Source organism: Cheilinus undulatus, linkage group 7 (assembly GCF_018320785.1).
Source record: "Cheilinus undulatus linkage group 7, ASM1832078v1, whole genome shotgun sequence".
Taxonomy (NCBI): domain Eukaryota; kingdom Metazoa; phylum Chordata; class Actinopteri; order Labriformes; family Labridae; genus Cheilinus; species Cheilinus undulatus.
The window spans coordinates 34,502,321-34,527,165 of NC_054871.1; the positions used below are offsets into that span (position 1 = coordinate 34,502,321).

Sequence of the window (24,845 nt, forward strand, 5' to 3'; positions counted from 1 at the left end):
CATTTATAACTTAGATGTTTTAATCTATTAACCTTAAAGAGCTCAAATATGATAGCATAACTTAAGAGTTGATTTTTGAACAATTGCATATATTCATGACCACCGTCTTGTCTGATAGAGAAAAAGTCACCCAAGGTCTTCCCTAATCCAGCGTGACATCATCAGTGCTCCGCATGACCCTATCCCAAGATTTCATGGGACAAAAAAGCCTCCCTGCAAACCAGTTCAAACTGGTTTGCAATTGAGAAAAGGCGCAGGTTTAACCCCTGGAGAGACAGAATGGTGACTGGGAGAGAAAGAAACAGAGAGGCCACAGACAAGTCACACACAAGAAAGGAGGAAAGAGAAGGGAGAAGAAAATTATTTCTGATATGATCTGATCTGATGATTTGTCAGCTTACTTCAGCGGTTCTCAAACTTAAAATACGCTGGTGTGAATTCAAAGCTTGTCACCAAACTATTTTTTAAAACTAAATTGATGACATTAAAAACTTTTTAACAGACCTTTATATTTGTAAAATGTGTTCTCTGAGAAGTCACCCTGTAAGAATCTGTTACATTAAAAACTATGGGATGTAAGCTCTAAAGCGAAGCGTTAAGAAAACTGCAAAGTAAGGTGGGAAAATGAAAATACTTTTCAGCAATTTCACAAATCCCTGTCAGCAGCAGGTTTGTTTTAACTAGTCACATCTGTGGGTTGAGATGAATTTGATTTTAACTACAGATGAGAGGCAGAAATCCTTAGATACTTGTCAGATGTTGACTAAAAATATGCAAACAAATCCAGAATACCATAACCACAACGCAGCTCAAACCTTCAGGTCTGTGAGTGTATGGAACCTAAAATGCACCCTGCTCTGGTACACAACAAGGACAGATGTGCCCTGCTGTACCATCCCTGGACACAAAGGCTATCTATCTTCCAGAGATGGCAGCTTCTGTGTGTGTGTGGATGTGTGCATACCCATATACAACACAGAGTGCTTTACTTTACTCTGTAAGACTGTGGAAACAGGGGCTGCACATTGCTGTAGCTGTAACAGTGTGGTGGTGAACCGTGTCAGGAACAAAATGACTGTAACCCTGTGGGACAGCGCAGTGTCAGATCTGCATGTTACTAGGGACGGACGTGGTTGCTAGTTTCACATCCAGAGACACGTGGCTACTTTGGTCCCTGATGAGATCGATGCATCGTGAATGTAATGTGTCATTTGCTAAATGTGCCGCTGCTTAGCAACAAGAGGGTAAAACCAGGTAAAACTGTTATCCATGCATACGCTGGGAGTTTTTTCTATGCAATCATGACTGACTAATAGGGATGCATGCTTGTACTAGATCTCATTGTTGCAGCACTCTCCATTTCAATTTGTGAAGGAGCACTGCTCACTAGAGTCCATTATCTATTCAGTTTCTATATGAGCCATAATGATCTTTTGTGTGATGGAAGATTGAAGGAAACTCATAGTACAAAGTGTAACCATGCAATCAACCACAACTGAAGAACACTCATATATTCAAATGTAAGGGCTTGTAGCCGTACTAGGCCTGGAAAAATTATGGCATCATTGGATCCCTATTTGGGGATCATCAAGATGTTTTTTAACCTTGCAAAGCAGATGGATACGCCCGTTTCCTTGTTTTTCACTGGCGAATCCATCTGCAAAGCTCCCATCTGAAGCGTTTTGGCCCGGTTAGAAAGTGACAGGACCAATCAGCGACGAGGGGCAGTACCTTCAGGTGCAGCAGAGTCATGACATAAACAAGCAGCAGCAAGAGCTGGTGCAGTTATGGAGTTAGAGATTAGCGTGGATGCTGCTAAAGCACCAGTTTTATAAGAACTTGATGACATTTCTTCGTTAAAAGAAGAACAAAGAACAGCAGTGAGTTGTTTTCATTTCAAAAACGACAAAAGTCGAGTACGTACATGTCTATAGTCACCACGTTTCGCATTATTCCGCAGTAGCACACGCAGCTTGACAGTGGCTAAATCACGTGTTTTGTTGCTCTCATTGGCCCGTAGAGATGTGACATACAGAACGTTCACCCAATCACACTGCAAGTTTTTTCAAAGCCTCTGCCTTTTCTCAAACGTTTCCTATTGAAGCTTTACCAGATGGATGTGAGAAACAAATCCATCTGGCTTGTCAGGTTAGATGTTTTTAGTAAAAGTGAGACACCTTTGTGTTGTTTTTGGTCAGCGGTGGTTATGGCCTTATGTTATGGCTCAGTCTCTTTCTTCGTGTCGAACCATGAACACTGATCTTAATTGAGTCAAGTGAGGCCTGCAGGTCTTCCAATGTTTTTCTAGGTTCTTTTGTGACCTCCTAGATGTGCTCTTGGGGTAATGTTGGTAGCCCAGCAACTCCTGAGTAGGTTCCCCACAGTTCCAAGTTTTCTCCATTTGTGGATAATGGCTCTTACTGTGGTTAGCTAGAGTCCCAAAGACTAAGAAATGGTCTTATAACCAGTTTGAGACTGGTTGATGTCAATAACTTTGTTTCTCATTTGTTCTCTACTGTCTTGGATCACATCATGATGTGTTGCTTTTGGAGATCTTTAGTAGGGGTGGGAATCATTAGTGGCCCCACAATATGATATTATCGCAATATTTGGGTCATGAGTTGATATTATTGCTATTTTAAATATTTTGCAATCAACTGAGTACTGCGATACCAAATATTGCGATATATTGTGATCTATTCCATCTTTTCAACTGTTTAGCTGATTTAGCATTAGTCTTGGGGGGGGGGGGGGTTACTTCACCACAATAAATATATATATATATACACCACTAATATATACATATATATATACACACACACATTAGGGCTGTCAGAATTAACACGTTAATGCAGATTAATCTATCATCATGATTAATCTGATTAAAAATTTTAACGCAATTAACCCATCTACAGCACAGATTGACTCAAAATCCCTGAAATGTCTCTGGCAATTGTCCAAATAGGGTTACCGTCCAGCATACCGCCGCACATGCGCAAATGGGCTGTTGATCCGGTAGTGACCAACCAACTCGATATGGAAGACGCTAAACAGCATGTTGGCTCCTCGATGGGCAATTTGAGTACAAAAAAAAAAAAAAACCAAGACAAACAGTCGACTGACATAAAGTATTATGTCCATTCTGCAAGAAGGAGTTTTCTTTTCACCGAAGCACTTCCAGCTTAAAATATAACGCGAATCATACATTCATCGGAGATTCTGCAAGCACTTTGGCTAACGCGTCGCCAAGCTTGCAAAAATGAAACGCGATTAATATAGATTAAAAATGAATGTTATTTAATCATGATTAATTGAAATTAATCCAAAGCAACCTTGTGATTAATCTGATTAAAAATTTTAATCATTTGAAAGCACTAATATATATATAAATAAATATAAATATGTATACATATATATATTATGAAATAAATGATAAAATAAATAATAAAACCATATCATGAACCCAACACTTGTATTCATACAATATTACAAATCATGTGTACTGTAGCATCCCCATTTGCCACTTAAATTCTAAGTTTGTATAACATAGAAAAACCTAAAGGGCTTGAAATATCTTAGAGAAACATCAACTTGTTTGGTTGAAAGAGGCCATCAAAACTAAATTCTTTGAGTGGAAATGAACAGAGTAGGATCCTGAATCAATCAGTGTCAGTCTTCACTGCAGCTTCAGTGCTCCCATAGCTCCATCCGTTCAGTGTGTAAGACCAAATGAACTGACACTTTCTCTCAAACAAGTCAGACTTGTCATTCAGCAAGTCCACTGAGACAACCATTGAGGGAATAGGTATCCCAAACCCCTACTGCCAAGGATTCAATGATACGTTCAGCACATCACTGTGTGCTCCACCACCCTAGTATTCATCACTCATAGGATCAAAAGTTGGACATATAGTACAAAATAGGCATGTGTTGATGTCATATGATGATATTCAGCACTTGGTTGTGGTCCTGGGCTAAAGAAAAAAGACACCTCAGTAAAACATGGACATGGATAAGGTGTGGAGATGAATGGCATGTGATAACACAGGACCTTGTGGTAAACAATATTGCCAGCCATCAGAGCAATACTTAAGCTTCCAAAAAATATCTACAATCAGTTTTAACTAGAGGCTGCGAGGCAAACAAGAGAGACCCCAGCAGTGGCATGGCGATCAAATAATCTCTAATTATACATTTGAGAAAAATGCCGATGTGCACTTTGGGTCCAGATTTTTGTATTACAAGTGTTATTAGACGTGTTATGGTTCATGCTGTAGTCAACTATTCAGCGGGCATTGGCTATAAGCGAGAAAAAAAGGACACAGACGGGCAAAGAAATGATGCAATCCACAGTGATTTCTAACCGGAACCCATCAGCGGTCATTTAATGGCAACCAAGCTTTAATTAATTTCTGAACATATTTTTTAAAGACAACTAAAATTTAGTGAGGTTTTAAGCAGGCACATGAATTTATGGCCCGCTTTACGTGAACCACTGGGTATACCCAGAGGCCCCAAGAGTTGGCTGTAGGGCTGCAGCAATAGATTCTTTTTGTAATCGAGTATTCTATCGATTCTTCTGGCGATTAATCGAGTACTCTAATATGAAATATTGCATTTTTTCAATCAGTCACTTTTGCTTTTCCAAAAGAAGTAGTACTAGACAAATGAGAAAAGAAAATTGGTCCCTTAAATGTGCTACTTCTTTATTAAAAATTGGTTTTAACAGGTTCTCCAAAGAAAATATATTTTACAAAGAGAAATTAAGTTCTGATGACAGTTTACATTTCTTAAAGTTACACAGAAAGGAAGTTAAATAATTACTAGGGATAGACCGATTATCGTCCGGGCCAATTATTGGCGCCGATATTCAGCATTTTGACGCATATCTGCCTTTTTCTTTAATCTGACGGCCGATAAGAGATCAATTTAAAACTGTGTTATTTTGGCTCTGATGCAGCCGCGCCTCTCAGGAGTCACTACTCTCTCTCCAGCACAGCCTGAGCTTCAGCATTATCCCACCCACAGCACCATCTGATTGGTTACACGCAGAGCCACGGCACAGCTAACAGCCAATCAGCAGTGAAAGCTGTGCGCATGCACACAGCGGAGATTAGAGGAGGAGAAAAAGTTTTGCCGAGAGGAGAAGCTCCAGAGAGCAGTTATATGTTTCGAGTGTAAGTTAAGGCAGCAGACACTACTGAAATTGTAATAAACATCCCAGTCCTCTACAACTCACAACTACTAGTAACGTTACTGTGAGCCCAATAACGTTACATAAACATAAGCGGCAGCTCTGCTCGCTTGCAGTCCCTCCAGACGAGTCTGTCAATCACTGGAAATAAGGTAAAAAACCTTGTGAACTCAATTCAGTCCAGTTTTACCGTAGGAAAGCATGTTCAGGGGAAGGCTGATTAGCTTTTAGCGTGACGTTAGCCCACCGGCTAGCCCACCGGTCCGCTTTCTCTTCCTCTGGCTCTAGACGCTCAGCAGACTGTTGCAATGGAGAGAATGTCTGTTCTGGTAGAGAATAGTGTGTGTTTGTGTGGAAGCCACATGAGAAACTCTACAACTCAAGACAACTAACGTTAACGTAAGGCCCATTACGTTGGCGGCAGCTGTCTGTTCCTTCTTTTTCTTCTTTGGTGCATTACTGCCCCCTGTCTGTTCCTATGATAAACACTGATTATTAAAGCGAAGATGCTGTAGGCTATTTAGTGTTTTTAACAGTTTAATCCCTTGAAACAAGGTTGTTGATAATATTGATAGGGAAATAATCAGTGATAATAGTAAGGCGTGTGTTTGTGTGAGAGGGCAATAATGGCTGTTTAACTACCAAGCTATTTTACTTTACATTTTTCTGTCTTGATTGAGAGATCCCAAGCAGCAGAAAATGACATTGTTAGATGAAGTGTGTCCTGAAACTGTTTTTGATAGTTTCTTGTAGAGAGGAGCACGATATTGCTGTTCAAGATTTAAGACATACTGTAACTGCATCATAAAGCCTACATGAACTGCATGGTGTTCAGGAATGAACAGTCTCTTCTATTGCTGTTGTACTTTTTTGATGCCAATATTTTCATTTTTACTGCAATTGGATATCAGCTCCAAATATCGGTTATCGGCCTCCTTGACAACTAAAGATCGGTATCAGTATCGGCCTTGAAAAAAACATATCGGTCCATCTCTAATAATTACATTAGCTTATGCCATATTTAGGGCTTTAGGGATCCTCTCCCAGGAAATTTTGGGTGCCAACACTTTATTTCTTCTATAATAGTTCATTTTTATATTCCATTTTGACATTAAAGTAAAGGGACACTTAATCGTTTTAACATCCTCTACTTTACGCATAATTGTAATATTTCACATTATATCAAGAATAAAGTTTCATCATTCACACAGCAGTCTGATGATGTCTGAAAGGTGAACCTTTAGATTACTGGAATATGATCTATTTTTAAAAGGCGGTTCACTTTTAATTTTTGCACATTTTTTTGTCATGTCTGAGCCATGTGAATGAAATAAGGCTGAATTTGAAGAAACAAAGAAACCATAAGGCGAAATAAGGTCAAGTTTTGGCTGACAGTGTATCGAATGAGAAAGCAATCAAACTTTATAGAATGCAATTCCCCAGCAGGGCCATAATAGCCACATAAAAGCCAAACCATCAGTAGGTCTTTGTATACTCACATTGATTCTAAAACAGCATGATAATGGTGTCCAGTTTGTGAATTCACATTTGATTTTGGGGTTGTGGAATGCGAAAGAGCACAACACGCATCAGGAACTCACTGCATGTGCTGCTGACCCTGTGTTCCCGTCCTTCCTATCCTGTCCCATCCTTATAATGCCTTTGTTGCTTCTTCTGAAGCTAAAACACAGGTGGGTAAGGGTGTGACGAGATCTCATCCTACGAGATGTCGCAAGATCAAAACGTCACAAAATTTGTCGTTGAAGTGAAAACCATCTCGCTAGATCAATGTTGCGCAGCTCTCCTAACAGAAAACAATGCCAGACTGGTAATTATAAAAGATCACAAAGATGCCTTGGAAACTTTAAAATTGTTGGTGGGACAGCTAATAAAACAGAGCTGCTCCATGACCCACTGAGTTGACCGCTCTAACCCCCTCTTCTGCATGCGCTACCTGGGGCCGCATATGATCCGCCAATGCATAAAAAGTTCATCATAACGGTGCGAAATGATTAAATGTTGCTGCTGGAAACCTGTGTAATCTTCGTGAGGAGAATTTTGAGTTTATTTAGTTTGTGTATGTGTGCAAACCCGATCACAGTATTGCTAGTTGTGAGTCTGTAACTTTGATTCATTCGCTGCTTTGCCATGTCTTATTCTCATCTCACCGTCAGACACACATCTATCAGCTGTTGGCTGAGTGTATCATCAGTCAAAAGTTCAACATGAGTAGCGCAACGGGCTGTTGTAAACTGCAGCATTAAACTTAGCAGAAACAAACTTTGCTTTTTTTGAGCTAACAATGGACTCTATGGCAGTCAAACAAAGTTCTAGCCCCAGTTAAACGTGGCCTGTCTGTTATCTGACAGTAGACAGAGCAGAGACACTCATCAACGCACACACATTTACACACACACTCATCTGTGCGTCATGTCCAACACTGTCAAAACTCTTTGAAAGTGTTGGACACAAAAATGACAAAATAATCTATTTCTGTAAATTACTGTAAGAATAGCAAATGCCTTATTGACAGATTTATTTTGAATGTTTTAAATATGGATGTACTTAAGGAGGATGAGAAATAGTTTAATTTTACTGATGTAGCTCTTAATATTTTAGTCTGTTGTAAAGAGACTGAAATATAAAGTACTTTCAAAATCATTTTAATACTTTTATTCTGGCTGTAATTGTAGCAGTGCATAGTGTAGTAAATTAAAGATGTTGTAGACTATTAAAATGAAAGGTTTGATTTGAAGAGCATTAAAATGTACAGTTTGAGTCAGAGTTAGGCAAAACAAATTGTGCGTAAGCATTGATAGCCTATTCAGTACAAGAGGAGTTAGTTTAAAGATGTCTGAATAAACCTGAATACTTTTGCAATTATGACTTTCAGCCATATTTTCCACTCATGTACTTTTTACTAAAATTTTAAAAAAGTGTACAATCTTGTCTCATCCTTGTGGGCCCAAATTTCATCTTATGAAATGCCAGTCTCGTCACAACGCTACAGGTGGGATAACTTCAACCCTCCATTGCGCCTCCATGGCATTCACAGTGAAAGGGAAATGTCACAGGGACATAAGTGTATTAGGTGTACTTACAACACAACAGTAACATGATAGTACTAAAGGAACATTTTAGAGAGTCAGTGCCTCTCAGAGGTAAAAACGGGCAGAGGTTCTGTCCAAACTGAAAATAAAAGCTATGGAACAGTTTCAGAAAAATGTTCCTCAATGTTAAATTTGAAAGTCTTTGAATATCCAACAATCTACAGAACTTAATGTCATCAAAAGTTTCAAAGAATCTGTAAAAAATCTCTGTGCGCATGAGACAAGGCCGAAGGTCAATATTGGATGCTCATGATCTTTGGCCCCCAGGTAGCACTGCAGTAAAAACAGGTTTCTGTGCTGCAAATCACTTCATTGGCTAAGGGAACACTTCCAGAAATTATTTCCAACAGTTCACCTGGATATCCACAGGTGCAAGTTAAAACTGTATCATCCAAAGAATAAGCCATATTTGAACATGATCCAGAAACAGAACTGTCTTCTTTCAGCCAACGCTCATTTAAAATGGAGTAAGACACAATGGAAAACTATTCTGCGGTTCAATGACTCACAGTTTGAAATTCTTTTCTGGAAATTAGGGACACTGTATCCTGCTGGCTAAAGAGGAGAGGGACCATCCCGCTTGTAATCACAGCGTAGTTCAAACTGTGCATCTCTGATGGTGTGGGGTTGCATTAGTGCCCAGGGTATGGGCAGCTTACACATCTGGAAAGGCACTATCATCTCAGAAAAGTATACAATGGTTTTACAAATGCTCCAATTCAGATGCCTCTTTCAGGGAAGGCATATTTCAGTAAAACAGTTCTAAACCACACATCTCATCCATCACAACAGCATAACTTCGCAGTTGAAGAGCCTGGGTGCTGAATTGGCCTGCCTACAGTCCAGATCTTTCGCCAATAGAAAACACTGAGCGTATCATAACATGAAAAATAAAAAAGAACCCAGGGCTGTTGAGCAGCTACTTCCCATAAGTATGGGAAAACATTCCTCTCCAAAAACTCAAGCAACTGTCTAATCACTTAGAAATATGGGGTTATTAGATTTGCAAATCATTGCATTCTCTTTATTAACATTTTAAACACCCCCCTAACTTTTTGGGACTGGGTTTGTAGATACACTGCAAATGAAAAACGTTAAAGCATCTGGAATGTCACATTTTTTAACTATTGCACTGCCGATACATATAATGGTTGCTCTTGAACTTGACAATAAAATCAGATGGATACTTGATTTGGGCATCCACTGCAGAGAGACTATGTCCAATCTACACCTACTTTAATGTGGCTCATACAACACACTGAATTCTGTGGGTATCAAAAAGTTGTAGACTAAGTAAGAAAACATTCTCTCCAGATTTATCCACATGTAAGATTCAAACCTTTACGGGATACACCTACTTTGAAATAGAAAAGGGTTACCTCAGACAACAAGGAAAGTGACATGAGGATGAGAGAGAAGAAGGCTGTCAGTGATTAGTGATCTGTGTCTGCGCCTCTCAGGAGAGTATGGAGGAGGAGTGGATGCATGTCCCTCTCCTTAATAAGGCCTGAGGGCAAAGAACATCTCAGACAGGGGGAAACATGGGAATGAATGATTTAAAGGCAAATAAGATGGTGCAACTTTGACTACTCATTCAAATTAATCTAATAAACAAATATGCATTTCAAAGGTACATAGGAAAGGTGACTATTTTTGTAACGCTACATGATAACATGCTATAAAATAAGGCGTAGAAGAAAAATTTCCACTTTCTTTGTGTTGAAAAGACATATTTGATGCACTTGAAAGCAAATGGAAATCTTGTGACCTGAGCTGACACTGCAGGTTTAATACCCAGTCTGTCTCCTATTGTGTCCACTAGTTCATAGCGAGCAGATCAATGGCAAAGGCTCATCCCCTCAGGTAGCATGCTAGCCTCTCATCTACAGCACTGTAATGATCTCCCCACTGGGACTAAACCAAGCCAGCAAACACATTAACAGCCATTTAAAAAAACTGAGTCTATTCTATGGTGTCCTTAGGGTTAGAGGGAGTGGAAACAACAATTAGACTGACCAATACAAGCAACACACGTATGGATTATCAGAGGCCAATAAAAACGGCAGTGTGACAACTGTTTTTCTTGGCTGTGGTCCTTGTAATATTGAATTACTCACTCATACTGCCAGATATCAGACCCACAGACACGACCAGGCAATGATTATCTAGAACTTGTGGAGATGATTAGTTTCTTCTCACCACTGCTTCATTCTACAGACATTTCCTACTTATGTTCTTCAATTATGAGATTATAAGATCTCTCAGAGTTGAATTCTGTCCCTGTGGGATTTCATCTAAATAGAAAAAAATTTGACTACCTATGCTAATCTGTGCTCACCAGGGTAGGAGTGGGGGCAGGGACCCAGCTGAGGAGGTGCCATGGTTGGGGGAGGGGGAAGGGTGCAGAGCGCGTGTGGTTAGCTGAGCCATAATCTAACTGTACCCAAGTGAAAAATACTCCTCCTTGTCTTCTCTCTTGCTCACTCTTCCTCCGTCCTTCTGCCCCCGCCCCCCTTCCCTCTTCCTCCTCCTCAGTTGTTCTGTTGTAGGCTCGGCCAGACCATGTGTGTATTTGTGTGTGTGCCCCTGCTGGTTGTGTCCCGAACGTCAAGGGTTAAGCCCCTGCCATTTTAACGCCACTGACAGATCAGACCATTAGGGTGTTACCTAACAAAATGGAAGCCTTTAACCCTGAATCTGCCAGACTGCCTCTGTGTGTGTGTGATCATGTGTGTGTGAGCAGGCGAGCGAGTGAGAGCCACAGCCAAACAGAGTCCATGTATGCATGCGCATGTCTCCACCTGGATTCTCCCTCAGCAATGTGACGACAACAGCAGCAAGTCGAGGAAAAGCAAAGCAGACTTTTGTACATTAACACTCACAAGAATGTGAGAACACAGAGCTAAATCTAAGATCTCGTCTTGATTTTGGTGAGCATGTACAGACATGCGTGCATTATCTATTAAAGCTTTGTTTATAATGAAGCGATAAATCAACACTATCAATTAAAACAATTCACAAGAAGTTGACAGAAACATCGAAGTCCTTATCATTTCAGTCAACACCATAGAGGACGGCGTCTTAATTAACAAAAATCAATGGATACTTTTTCAACCACAATTGTCTCCTAGCTATAATAGCAAAGTTATACAAAGATTTAAAAAATATATAGCAAAATGTTTTCCAAACCCTTGATAGGGATAATCTCCAATTTCAACCAAATTGCTTCCAAATGGTTCCTCCATAATCCTGTAAGACCTGACGCCCATAACCACACATGCAGACTGAAAGGGCCAGGACACACGCAGACTACTATCAGATTACATTTCATGGAAATGGATGGCAGCAGGAAGTGACCAAAAAGCTGAGAGGGCTCAAAGATATGCAGCATACCGGACAAGACAACTAGAAGCTAAGCATAGAATGGGAGAACAAAACCTGGATCAAGTAGGTCAGTGGTCCTACAGTTTTGAGACAAGGCAGCATCTTAACTTTTAGGAGAATCACTTAAATGTTTGGAGAGCAAGATATGGATTTGCTGACCTTCAACTCTAGTCTGCCCTTATGATGCCTCCCTGGCAGGACGCACTTGTACAATGTACATGCTACCTGTGCGACATAAGGGAACATATCAGACATGACTGTTAAGGTGTGAGGGAATCTCTCTTTGGTGTTGGTACAGCCCAGAGGTAACCTGCTAAACTTGTTTAGGTGAGTGGTAATAAAATATAGGGCCACAAAATTTAGCATCCCTGGTGTGCTGTTCCTTTAAACAACTTAAAATGTTAACTGTTTCATATGACAAAAAGGCTGACTGGCTTACAGTATCCGCTGCAATGATGACTGGTTTCAATAGATAATAAAAAAGACTGTTTATATTTACTTTAAGCTCTTGATCAAAAAAACTAAAAGGTACAGCACCATAGAAAGTCTAAAGTTAAATAAAAGTTTAGGAAAAAAGTTAGTGTTTCATATGTACAATTTAATTACCACCATTTAGTAAAGACTTAAGTCAGCATGCCCTTTATTCAAGCATTACAACTAGCATGAAATATTCAGTAGTTTTTTATACCTCTGTTTACAACACATTTTGGCCTACATCAATTAAAAAAAAAAAAAAAAAACATTCATTACAGTATCACGGATTTTCTGAGTCAAGTTTACATAGATTTCTGGCACAAGTCAGGCCTGTTTTTATTAGCTTCACCAGATATCACTGTTGGGTGTGACTGGATGTGTTTGCTGTAGGGCTGGGCAATATGGCCTAAAATTGATATCCCGATTTATTTTTGCTATATCCCGATACACGATATATATCACGATATTTTGAAATGGCCTCTCAACAGCTGTATAATGTTTAATTTAGCCCCAAATGACACTAGTTTGGTGATTTTTAATAAACTTGTTTGCAGAAAGTAAAAATCAATATAAAATCAAATTTATCAGTTTTATTTTGAAAAGGACTTCATTCAATCTTTTACTTATAAATCAAAAATACACAAATCATGAAATACTTGGTATTTTACAGTGTATGGAAAGTCCTGAAATGTTTTCTATGTTATGTTTACTATTGCTGACTTTAAAATTATTTTTTTTCCTCATGAAGGGTGAAGCAAACCTACACAAAACTCACCAATCCTGCTTGCAGTAAATGGCCAAAATCCTGCAGTCTAGTCCACCATCAGGCCCACCGCTGGGATTATATTTGTCGTTTATCTGTGCTGATGAACGCTGGACCAGTTTCTGACAAGTGCATAACATGAGAGCGTCTTTAGACCTTATTCAAGAAACTGTCCTGTGTGAACATGGGGAAAAAGCTTATCTGGAGGCAGGAACATTTTAACTACTCGTCAGTGTTTTGAACTGTAAGGCTGAGATAAGTCTCCGTTGTTGTGGAGAAGTGGATCACATTTGTCCGTTGCTGGGCCGTCTTATCTCTGACCTGTACGACTCTGGCAGGGAGTTTTCAACAAAATGCTTGCGCCCAGGCAAATCTTGTATTCTGGGTTAAATGTCTTTTCAACAACACTGGGCTCGTGTCTTTAGCTACGTGTTGTGATACTGCCGCCGTTATCTTGGAGTCAGCTTGCGGCATATTTTAACAAATACCGCATAAGTTCCACTTCTCCCTTTACGACACTGCAGATCCAGTGCTGTTTCCATCTCTAAAGTCGGCTAACTCCTGGCTAACTAGACACGCTGCTCTGTTTACCTTCTTCTCGCTTGCTTCTCGCCGCTGATGTGCATGTGCAGAGGAGTTTTCTGGATTGGTGGAGGAGAGAGAGTGAGCTCTCTGCTGTGAGAGATGCGTTCAGGGACAATGGGAGAAGCGAAAACTCCAGCGAGAAATGCACGCTGACGGCTCAAAACTTCCACATAATTTATACTCGGATAGTTGCGATATAGTCATTTTGTACATCGTGGATGGCAAAAGCTGGGATACACAGAGTATACTCGATATATCGCCCAGCCCTAGACTGCTCTGTCTTCTGAGTCCCTGCAACCCAAATGGTATCAAGTCCTCAAATATCCCCAAAATAGTTTAAATTCACCACTGTGCATAATGTGAATAAAGTATTGTCAATGTTTATAGGTAAGAAGACCATGAAATTAAGTGCAAAAAAGTTCATATGGAGTGTTTTGGTGCATTTGAAATTCAAAGAAGCTAAAGAACATATATACTCAGGTCCTACTGTGGGCTGAACCCATGTATCATTTTTTTTCCTCAGTAGTTCATCCTTATGCACATTTTTATCATTTATAAACATTGGTTTCTATATGAACCTTCACCCCAAGTTTATACTTGCAACACATATAGGTATTTTTACTTCTGCTGAGGAGGTTATGTGATCGGCAGGGGTTATTAGTTTGTTATTTACTTTGTTAGCAACATAACTAAAAAAGTTATGGACGGACTCTGATGAAATTTGTAGGAAATGTCAGAAATGACATAAGGAAGAACTGATTAGATTTTGGGAGTGATCCGGATCACCATCTGGATCCAGGAATTTTTTAAAGGATTCTTTACTACTATTACTATTGCGCTCTCCGAGTGCTTTTCTAGTTTACCAAGTGGTCTAGTTCAGTTTGGTACAGCACAGTACAACTTTATTTGCGTTTCCATTATCAAAAGAGGGTCCCAATTAACTGACCTGTAACATCCTACTTTTCTGGCACCCTTCTGTAGGGGTGCCAAGCTTACCTACCCATCCATAAAAGGTGGAGCAACACACAAAATAGAGAGTTTGCGCCAATGTCAATTTCAGTGTGCGACATAACTGCTAGCTGGGGGGAGTGACAAAACATGGCTGTCTGCTCTAAAAAGCTGGGAAAAACAGGAAGAAAAACTGACCAATATCTTCTTCAATTAGAGGTATTTGGACTCAACAGAGGTCCATGCTGTTTCCTGGAATGATGACATTATTATGTGGCCACAAATCGGTTTCCTGATGTTTATGTGGGCCTGATTTCAAGAACACAACACAGAGCCTGAAGGCACACATCAGTGATGGATGTGAAACTGAATTAACATGAAAGTTTTGTAATGACAAGGCTTTACATTGGCCATTCCTCAGCAATTCATCTGCTTCTTTTTACTTTTACTTCTTTCAAGTTTGCTCTGTATTCATTGCATCCTTTTGCAAAACTTTGGGATCTAGCTGGTTTAAAACGAATACAACAAACACAGGATTTCTTATCTAATCTAGTTTGATTTTAACACCAGATAAACTCTCATTTTACTTTTTAATACGACAAATTCACACAGAACAGCTCTCAACTATATTCTGTCCTATAAACTTCCATAGTGTCAGATATGTTGACTTTTTTACAGAAATAACTTAAGTATTTAACCAAATAGAAACCACGTTAATCTACAAAAGCTATTGTATTTAATCTGTGATTCATGTTGATTAAATCAACAATGTTTGTAGTCTTTTCTATATAAAGCCAGCAGTGTAAATTAGAGATTCCAGGATTATATGCAAAGCTCTTAAACATAATCTTTTCTCCTGAGATGCCTTGTCACCTTAGATATTGTTTTATCATATTGTTAATCTGCTGAAATTTAAGGTCTTAACTTTGCCTGAAGAAGTATAGAGTTGAGTTCAGATTTTATTCATCACTGACTAAATGCTTGTGGTATATGCTGTAAAGGCCCAACTTCATCCTTCATCTTTATTAACGTACTGTTATGACTCCAAACATTACTATAAACATATTTAAATCCGCTCAGGATCTCTTTTGACCACATTTACATAGTCAAGACGTTTTCATTACAACACGGCAGTTTTCAGCTGAAAAAAAAGCTGTTTACTGCGTATTCTCTACTGATTTCTGTCACCAGTACAAACTTTCTTCAACTTAGCAGCTGGAACAGCAGAGACCTGCGCTGACTGTGATGTCACATGCAAATCCTCTACAGTCCCCCCGCCAAGTGAGAGTACGGGTGTCTGTAGAAATGCAAATTATTTTCGGGCTGAGCGTACCGAACCATACCAATCCATACTCAAACAGGACCACCTGATGGAAGCGCGGCTAAACTTCTGTGGCCAGTAAGAAATGCATACATAATTTTTCTCCTTCTTTCTTAAAAAAAAATATCAGTATGAATCCAATTACATATGGACATACTAATCATTCTGTGTCAGTGTACAGATACAAGAGTCCAGCTACATACTATACCCTTGATTGGACAGTGTGTTCTAATGTAGCAGACAAAGAACATGTAATAACATTTTTCATTTTGTTGTATGGTTGCTTTTAATGATGCAGAACAGTTCCACTGTGGAACAGTTCAATTTAACAAAGGTGTCCCAGTGCTGTACCTGTGCTGTAACTGCATTCTACTTGTAAAGAGACGTGAACAATTCAATGCTTGATTTTTTAATCAGTTTTAAAAAGACAATGTTTTTTTTTTTTTCGCCCCATCATGTGTGAGTGGATCGTAAGGTTGAAACCTGCTTGTTCTGTGTGTTATGTGAACTTATACTCTTACATAGAGCTATATAATATGGTAAATATGAAAAAAGACCTGTGGCAGGATGGTTTGACTACTTTTTAAAAGTATTTTATGCCTCACAGTCACCAAAGAACAAACATTTAATCAGTCAGCATTCAAAAATTACTCTCCTGCAACAAAGAAAAAAATGTCAAGCTTGTAACATAGCTGATCAAACTTTAAATAAAACTAAAAGTCTTGGCTTTCCATCATTTTTACTTCAATGAGTGTGGTCAATACAAGTATTTGATTCCCTAATTATTTCTTATAAGGTATAATTTACCGGTGCCCAAGCTCTTTGAGGACACTCTTTTGTTCCACAGACAAGAAACTAAATTTTATTCTGGAGGAAAAAAGTTGATATCAAAAGAATGATTTGTCATTTCCCTCTAAAAGCCAAAATACACCATCCTTATAATGGACACGTGCGACAGATATGGGGCAGTTGGAGTGGCAGTAAGCCTCAGCAAAGATAATCAGGTCACTTTTTTGTGTGGCATAGCAGAAGACAATCAATGCAGTGTATGAAACCCCTCCAAGCATGTGGAACACAGTGTACACTGCATGTTTAACCTGTTTTTTATCCTGTCCCCATCCACCCCTCTCTTCAGCTGTGATTTTACGAACATGTTTTCCATCTACTACTGTAAATTTCCTCTGAAAGTGAAAATCAAAGTTCCACTATCTATGCCAGGCATGACAGTGCACTGATGAAACAGAGGAACACATGATCTGTACCAAACAGCCATGTGGAAGGGAGTAAGGCGTACCAGTTTGTCCCCCTCTTGGACACTTGCCTTGATGATGCATGTATCCAAGTAACCGCTCAGCCTGTTTGCTGTTCAGGGTTTGCCATGCCTGCATCAGGGAAAGGCTACCTAACAATTATCTAACTATCCAGTGTCAGCATTAATCACAATGCAAGCAAGTTTCATAATTAGTGTATTATTCTTTTTTAATTAAATGCTTGTTGTCCCTTTCAGCACACACGTTAGTTAAGCCACTATAACATCACCCTGCAGCAAAAACAGGAGAATAACAAAATACATCAATAAGAGTTTACTTGCGATCAGACCTTGGTTAAAAAGTTCATTCTCTGATTAAGGTTGATTTCTGACTGATCTTAAAATGCAGGCCAACTCCTTTCCTGTTGACCTCTGACGTGACCAGTGTTAGTGCAACTAGAAGTGCTATGTGAAAGACTTGTCACTGAACAGAAATGATGACTCGAGTTTGATACTCCGACCTCTCCACTGCCTTATAGCTCACTCTCCCTCCTTATTACACACGGCCCATCATGGGGAAATGACAGACCGGAAGAGGAACTCTCATTAGTAAAAAAAATAATAATAATAAAAATAAAATCAGAGTAATATATCAGCATCTGCTGTAGCATTTCTATGAAGTTTTATCTGTAACATGATGCACATTTCTTTTAATCAATATTGCAGGTTCTGTCATTTAATTAATGAGGAAATATAAGTGTTAAACATGCCCCATATGATACAGACGGACAGCCGTATTTGATGGAGAGACAGATATACAGTAGTAGAGAAAGTCATAGTTTATAATAGTTAAAAATTGCTGCACCACACTTTGTTAACTGTATCACTGCATTGTGAGAATCTATTTTAGTGTAGAAATAACTATAGAGAAAGAGAGCACCAAAACAGGACTTGAATCCTGAAGCCTGACGGTGTTCTGTGAAACTGTCGGGTCAGTCAGAGAAGTTTATGAAGTCCCCTGATATATGGTCCTGCATGCAACCTGAAGATGAGGATTTTTCCCATTTGTTGTAGTGAATTAAAATGCTTTCAGGATTTTTAAGAGAAAATTGGAAAAAATAAATCAATATAGCATAAGTAGTGCTTGTGGAGGGAGACTATGGGACACAAGGTGATCCTCATGTCCGGCTTTAAGGACTGATGGACTGTGTTGTGAGGAGGACATTGCGGGCCAGTGTTTTGATCGTGTCACGGAAGCTGTCATTACAAACATTCACTGCACGGCGCAGGTCCTTACAGCTAAAACAAAGTATTGACTGTATTTATGGTTGCATGAGTAAAAACCAGCAGTAGCTTCAGCAGGCTTCTTTCAAATTAGCTGTTAGCCGCTAAGCTATCGCTATGTTGTCAGGTCAGTCGTGTTGTCAGAGTACTTCACTCTGGTGTGGCTTATCTTAGAAACGACTTGACTCCTGTTTAAGTTTGTACTGTTTTCAATGTTTTTGAAGCCAAAATAAGTCCACATATCCGCTATGAAAACAGCAGAAGCTGCACTGCTGTGTAGGGCTTTGAGTTGAGCATGAAGTCACAGCTGTGTGCCTCATGCATAGACACACCTCACTCTCCCTGTGACTCTCTGGTGCGGTGAGGTAAAAGAACTCGTAGCACAGATGAGTTTTCTTGTAGGTGCAACAGTAAGTGGCACTGTACAGCGTTGAGCTACGTGATGTTTGCCTGTGTTTCGTGCAGCTGCTTTGACATGCTTTGTATCGTTTAGGATGGGGCAGATGAGTGTTTGGGAAGTGAGCATAGACTGTAGAAAGAATTGGACAAACCCTGTGTGACGTCAGCCGTCTGCTTACAATAGGCAGACTCAAACAGGTCTTGAAGCCAATCCGCTGCGGCTTCCATATTGAAATCACAGTCTCAACCGAACTTTGGATCAACCTAACGGCCCGCCCACTAAGCTGGCATTCCTGTCAGCTAGCTAGCTAGCTAGCATTCTGGTTGACAGAAACATAGCTTATGCCTGTCGAGCTATCTGTCAATCAAATGAGATGTGCCAATCAGTACGCAGTCCACAGTGAGGTTTTTCCTATGACCTAAACCACTGTGATACCAAAAACACTCACCGTATTGCAATTTTTTGCACTTTCTCATTGGCTTCATTTTTTAGGACTGGAGGTTGCCGCTTGGAAGTGATGCACAAGTTGTGCCATGCTTCACTGATCCCCCAGAACATATCTCCCAGGCATACGTTCCTGTTTCTAAAAACACCGCATTTCAGTCGAATTCATTCATTTTCTGCGATTTCCACGTTCAACAGTAGATTCTTAACCTGGCATGAAACCACTCGTACACAGCGTTTGGGAAAACTAACACTTTAGCAGCATCCACGCTAATGTCTTCTACCATAATTGCAGCGGTCTCTTGTTGCTGCTTGCATATGTCACGACTCTGCCATGCCAGAAAGTACTGCCCCTCGTCACTGATTGGTCCTGTCACTTTCTAACCGGGCCCAAGCAGTCCAGACGGGAGCTTTGTAAGACGGATTTGCTAGTGAGAAACACGGAGACGAGTGTATCCATCCGCTTTGAAAGGTTAGTAGATTCAGTCTTAATTGGCCAATTCCGCAATTCAATTATCCCAGAAATCATAGGGCCCTATTTCAAACAGCTTTTGATACATGTTTTAAAAGGGAAGGCTCGAGCCCTTTTCACACAGAACATCATATTTAAGAGGACACATAGGTCCTCTGATAATACTAATTAAGGCCAAGCTGGCACACCAGTAAATTTGGCAGTTCATTTAATAAAATCTCACCTCTCTTTATTAATCAGCACATCCCCCATCCTACCTGCAATAGCTTCCTTATACCTGTACATACTGCATGTCAATACTTTATAGAAGTGTATCATGAAAATTTGCTCGAATAACACAAATGGTTCAGAAATGTCAATCAATGTTCGGTTATCAAAACCAGTGATCAGTATGTAAGTGAGGATTGTTGTTGATGTGTACAGCAGCAAAACTTAGAGTGTAGAAAAACATCAACAGCATCTGCTGCAGGAATATGTAAAAACTACAGCATAAGAAGTTTCATGCTTAACATTAGACACCCCAGTAAGGGACAGGACCTAATGGTGTTCATCTCCCTCTTTCTAGCTCTCTCACTCTTTGGAGAGTACTTACTAGTTTACTGATGTTGGACAGCAATCTAATACAGCTAAAAAAATTTAAATGGGTACGTATGTCATCATACACTAATGCCTACTAATTGTTAACATTCCAGCTCTATAGCGATGCTCAGTGTCTCTTTAATATAGATTTGCTCGTTTTCTCCAAATCAAGACTAACAGCCTATCTCATTATCTATGTTAACTCACTTATTGTTGACTGTCAACGCAATTTTGAAAATAACTTGTGTGCTTTAAATCAACCTCCTTTGCAACACAAGCGGCAAACCACATAATTAAACAAAGCAATAACTTAAAGATATTACAATCCAAGGCATGTGCCAGTCTGAGTGGTTATTTTTAGACATTTATTTTGCAATAAGCCACTTTGATATTTGACAGTGGCTTCATTTAAGTTTTTGGTCATTTGACATTCTAATTAAATCTGTGTGCAGTGTATTGAAAATAAAAAAATTAAAAATTACCTGGCTACTCTGGCTTCCTTTAAGCTATGAGCCTTCAGCACTTGAAATAGGCATGTGTAATATTGTTAATGTGGTTACCATAATGTAGACTTAATGATCAAGTAAAGGATGGATTGATTTATATCATGGAATAAGAATAATCCACCAGGCTCCGTTGATGTGACAGAGGGTAAGAAGAAAGAAAATGACTCAACTTTAACCCAGGTAAGTCATGCAACTTCTCGTAGGTGTATGACCATTAGCACTGCCAAGTTGATCGACAGCGCCGATCACTACTCTCTCTCTATCACAGTGGTTTTCAACCAAGGCACACCTGTGCCATGACAAAATCACAAGGCACACCACATCAACATCCATACAAAATACCCGCGTTAAAAAAAGTTACAGTAACTCAATTTGTTTTATAGTTGTATTAAAAAATGTTTAGGGATGCACAATAAGTATTGGCACCCATATATTATCGGCAGATATTGCATATATTTTACATATCTTTATACCAAGCCAAAGGCTAATACCAGGCTGAGTGCTGACTCAGCAGTCATTTGAAACAGCAGAAAGTTTGCCTGAGCCAAAAGGCGCAACGCTAATAATGGCAAAATCAGTCTGACAGTCTCCTGATCCACCACTAATTTTACAGACGTATCCCTGCCTGCTGTCTGATGTGGTTTCATTCAGTCTGATCAACATGAGAAACAGCCACAGACCACGGTGTACTTAACATTTTTGACCCATTTCTGATATTATTTATGTCAGCGTATATTTGTAATCTTCATGTAAAACATCAGCTCTCTTTATTTCTGACTTATGCAGCAAAAAACACAACCAAGACCCCCAAACATCTCCCTTTGTTCAGCATGACAGCCTGTTATCATTTTGCTTTATGTCTGATTTGACAAAAATCTGCTGAATTCTTGTTTAGTTGATTGAATGTCAGATTTGACCACTTGTCAGGATACTTAAATTCATTTCAAGGGAAAAGGGGAAAAACATATGTTAGTATTGTTTTCTGTAAGGAGAGCTGCTGCTCCAAGTGTCTGCGCAATATTGATCTCGTAAGACGGATTTCCCCTTGACGAGAAATCTTGGGACGTTTTGATCTCGCGAGATCTCATGTTCTACAAAATTCCCATGGCAAGGAGATACCATTTGTGAACCACTGCTCTATCCAATAAAAAGTCATGTTATATTGAATACTGGCGGTCTAACTTTCCTCTGCTTTAAATAAAAATCAATAATAATCCAGGTCATCAAAACAGGTAATTTACTTAGAATTTAAACAAAAATGGTTTGCAAATGTATGTATAGGTCTTCACCATCTCCAGCAACTATTGTGGCACTGAAAGAGTTTCGCTGCCTCAGAAACAGAGTAATGTGTCAGTCAGTATGACTGTGTTAAAGATGAAAAGTTGCCCTCGGTAGGACAATGCAAGTAGAACAGAGAAATGGATCAGGGCAGCTAAATGCATAACAACACAAATACGCTGGTTTATTTAAAAAAAGTAAATTATGCATGTGCATGAAATAAATACAGCTTTCTTTGGGAGTGCTGGTGGGTCGTAATGAAAGGAAGGAGAAAACTGACCACCTTTAATGTATAACCTGCCATCTTTAATAGTAACACTACTTTTTTCTCCAATTTTAAGAATAGGAGTGATTTTTTTCAAGATTATGTCTACAGTTATGCAAGTCACCATCACAACAACAAACACTTTTTCTAACCAGCAGCAGGACCAATTGGCAATCCCACAACTTCAAATCATCCCAACTTTTTTGGTACAGCTATCAAAGTGCTGGTGCTAAACATGAGTCACTATACAAAAATATGGTGCGCTACACAGAATTCCCTGCTATATAACTGATAGCATCACTGCTTCATGCCCGACGAGGAAGTTGACATCAGGATAGAAATAAGACGACGAGGAAGATGAAGGAGGTAAAGACGAAGATTAAACAAAAAAAAAAAGAAAGAAAATGACAGTGGGATAGTACTGAACTGTGGTGAAAAGATGCTCAAGGGTAAAGCATGATAAGAGGTGAAACTTACACCTTACTATGCTAATTGTGCAGTTTTCCTTTTTAAGGGTCCCTTCTTTTTTCAGTGATCTAATATTACAAGATTGTCTTGTTATATATTAGTTTTTAGCAGAATCCCCGTACTGTGACTTTATCACTACCATGAGTTAAGTATCATACTGTGAGGAATCCTGTGATTTCCATGACTACTTACTCTTGAAATTGGAATAAGTCTTCTGCAAGCCATGTGATACACCTGGGCAATAGATGGTCATTTACGGTAGGAAGACCAGAAGTCTTCTTCAATGATGCACGTCCTATCTGACCTAGGAGGCTGTATTACACCGGGCTCTGGCCATACCAACAGTACTTGAAGTACTTGAGGAGTATAGTGAGTAAACTGACTTTCAGTGATCAGGTGATCAGGTATAGAAAGTACCTGAAGTTATGCTGAGCCCTATGTACTTGGAGTGCAGCTGAAACTTGATGCCAGCTCCATTTAACACCTGCGTTTTTTCATCTTTTCACCGATGTATTTCTTCCTGTAATTTTCAGGTTGGTCACACTTTAAACACGTGTGCCTAAGTCAATATGAAGTCCAACAGGGTAAACGAGAAACAGCCAGTCAAACATTGGTAGATTCCTCTCTTCCAGCTACAACACTTGCCTGAGGCCTTTGGGTGGGACCCTGTGGACAATATAACTACTCCTGTCCTCTGTCATCTGATGCAATAAACAGGGATCTGACTGAACAGACTGCTCTCAAACAATCAAAATACCATACAGATCAACTAAGCTGAAACACTTCTATATCAGATCACACTTCTGATGACTAACCAAGCAAATGGCACACCCCGCCATACCTGTCTGATCTCCTCAAACCTTATATTCCACCCTATGTTCTTGGCTGGGGAGTCTGGGCAGGATGAGGGGTCTGTAATGATGGCTGTTTCTGTGGTCATATCACTGTAACATATAAATATAGGGCTAACAGAAAAATCCAGCTCACATTCCTGCAACTTTGCACATAGGTTTTACAGTCTATCTAAAGTCTAGGTATAAGTTTTTCTGTACAAGACCCACAGCTGCCCTAGGACCTCTTTCTCCTCTCACTGTCAGTGAGATGTTTCCACTAGATTTAGTTCTCCAGGGCTGTACCACAAAGTAAGATTAGATGGTAAGCCTTGTGTGTAGCGTCTAGAGACAGTTTTGTGTGTCACAAAGCTGGCACTCTTTTAACCTGGCTTGATCACCTTGGTAGTTGCCATCTTAGGATGTTCCCAGGCCACTATTTCTCTACTCAGCTAAATGCGCATTTAAATTTGGTTTACCCAGCTGGTATACAGGGTAGAAAATCCGAAGAAAACAGACAGATTCATCCACCATTAATCAACTTTTTTAGCTAATATCTGGCCATACTGATACCAAGCTGCAATATCATACATCCCTGATCAATATAGTCTTTTCTTCCCTTTCAGTGATATTAAGAAAGAGAGACAAACACCTGATGGTGTCATTGTGTTATCAGACAATGTTATCATTCAGAGATTGTGCATCCCTAGTCATCATTTTTATTACCTCTATTATGTGTTGTATGTCCATACCATTCCATTTCTAAGACTCCAGCCAACCACACTGAGAGCCATTATCCACAAAGAGGGAAAACTTGGAACAGTAGTGTACCTTCCCAGGAGTGACTTGCCTACACAACGAGTGAACTGTTGAGTCAGAACAACATCTAAAGATCTGTGGGCCACACTTGACTCAAATAAGTACAGTGTTTATGATTCCACAATAAGAAAAAAAACGGGCAAAAATGGCATCAGAGTCCATCTCACATTTGGCAGAAACCATGTTGATGATCCCAAGACTTTTGAGAAAATATTCCGTGGACTGACAAGACAAAAGTTGAACATACTGGCATAACATCTGGCATAAAAGTAATGCAGCATTACAAACACAGAACATCATGCTAATAGTCTAACATAGTGGTAGTGTGATGGTCTGGGGCTGCTTTGCTGCTTCAGGATCTAGATGACATGGAACCATGAATTCGATGTTTTACCAGAAAATCCTCAAAGAGAATTTCTGGCCAGTACTTCAAACCTCAAGATCAAGCACATTTGGGCTATGCAGCAGGACA

General features: G+C 39.5%; 1 protein-coding gene across 2 annotated transcripts in view; it reads right to left on the minus strand.

The window, feature by feature from the left end:
- gatad2ab (GATA zinc finger domain containing 2Ab) overlaps positions 1-24,845 on the minus strand; it is a 48,967-nt gene that overhangs the window by 17,387 nt on the left and 6,735 nt on the right. Inside the window, exon 1 of one of the 2 annotated variants that reach the window (XM_041791528.1) lies at positions 9,684-9,717. The exons of the other annotated variant lie outside the window; for it this stretch is intronic. The gene's annotated coding sequence lies outside the window, so the exon portion shown is untranslated. Of the gene's footprint in view, positions 1-9,683; positions 9,718-24,845 lie in introns of those variants that run through there. 2 annotated transcript variants of the gene reach the window in all.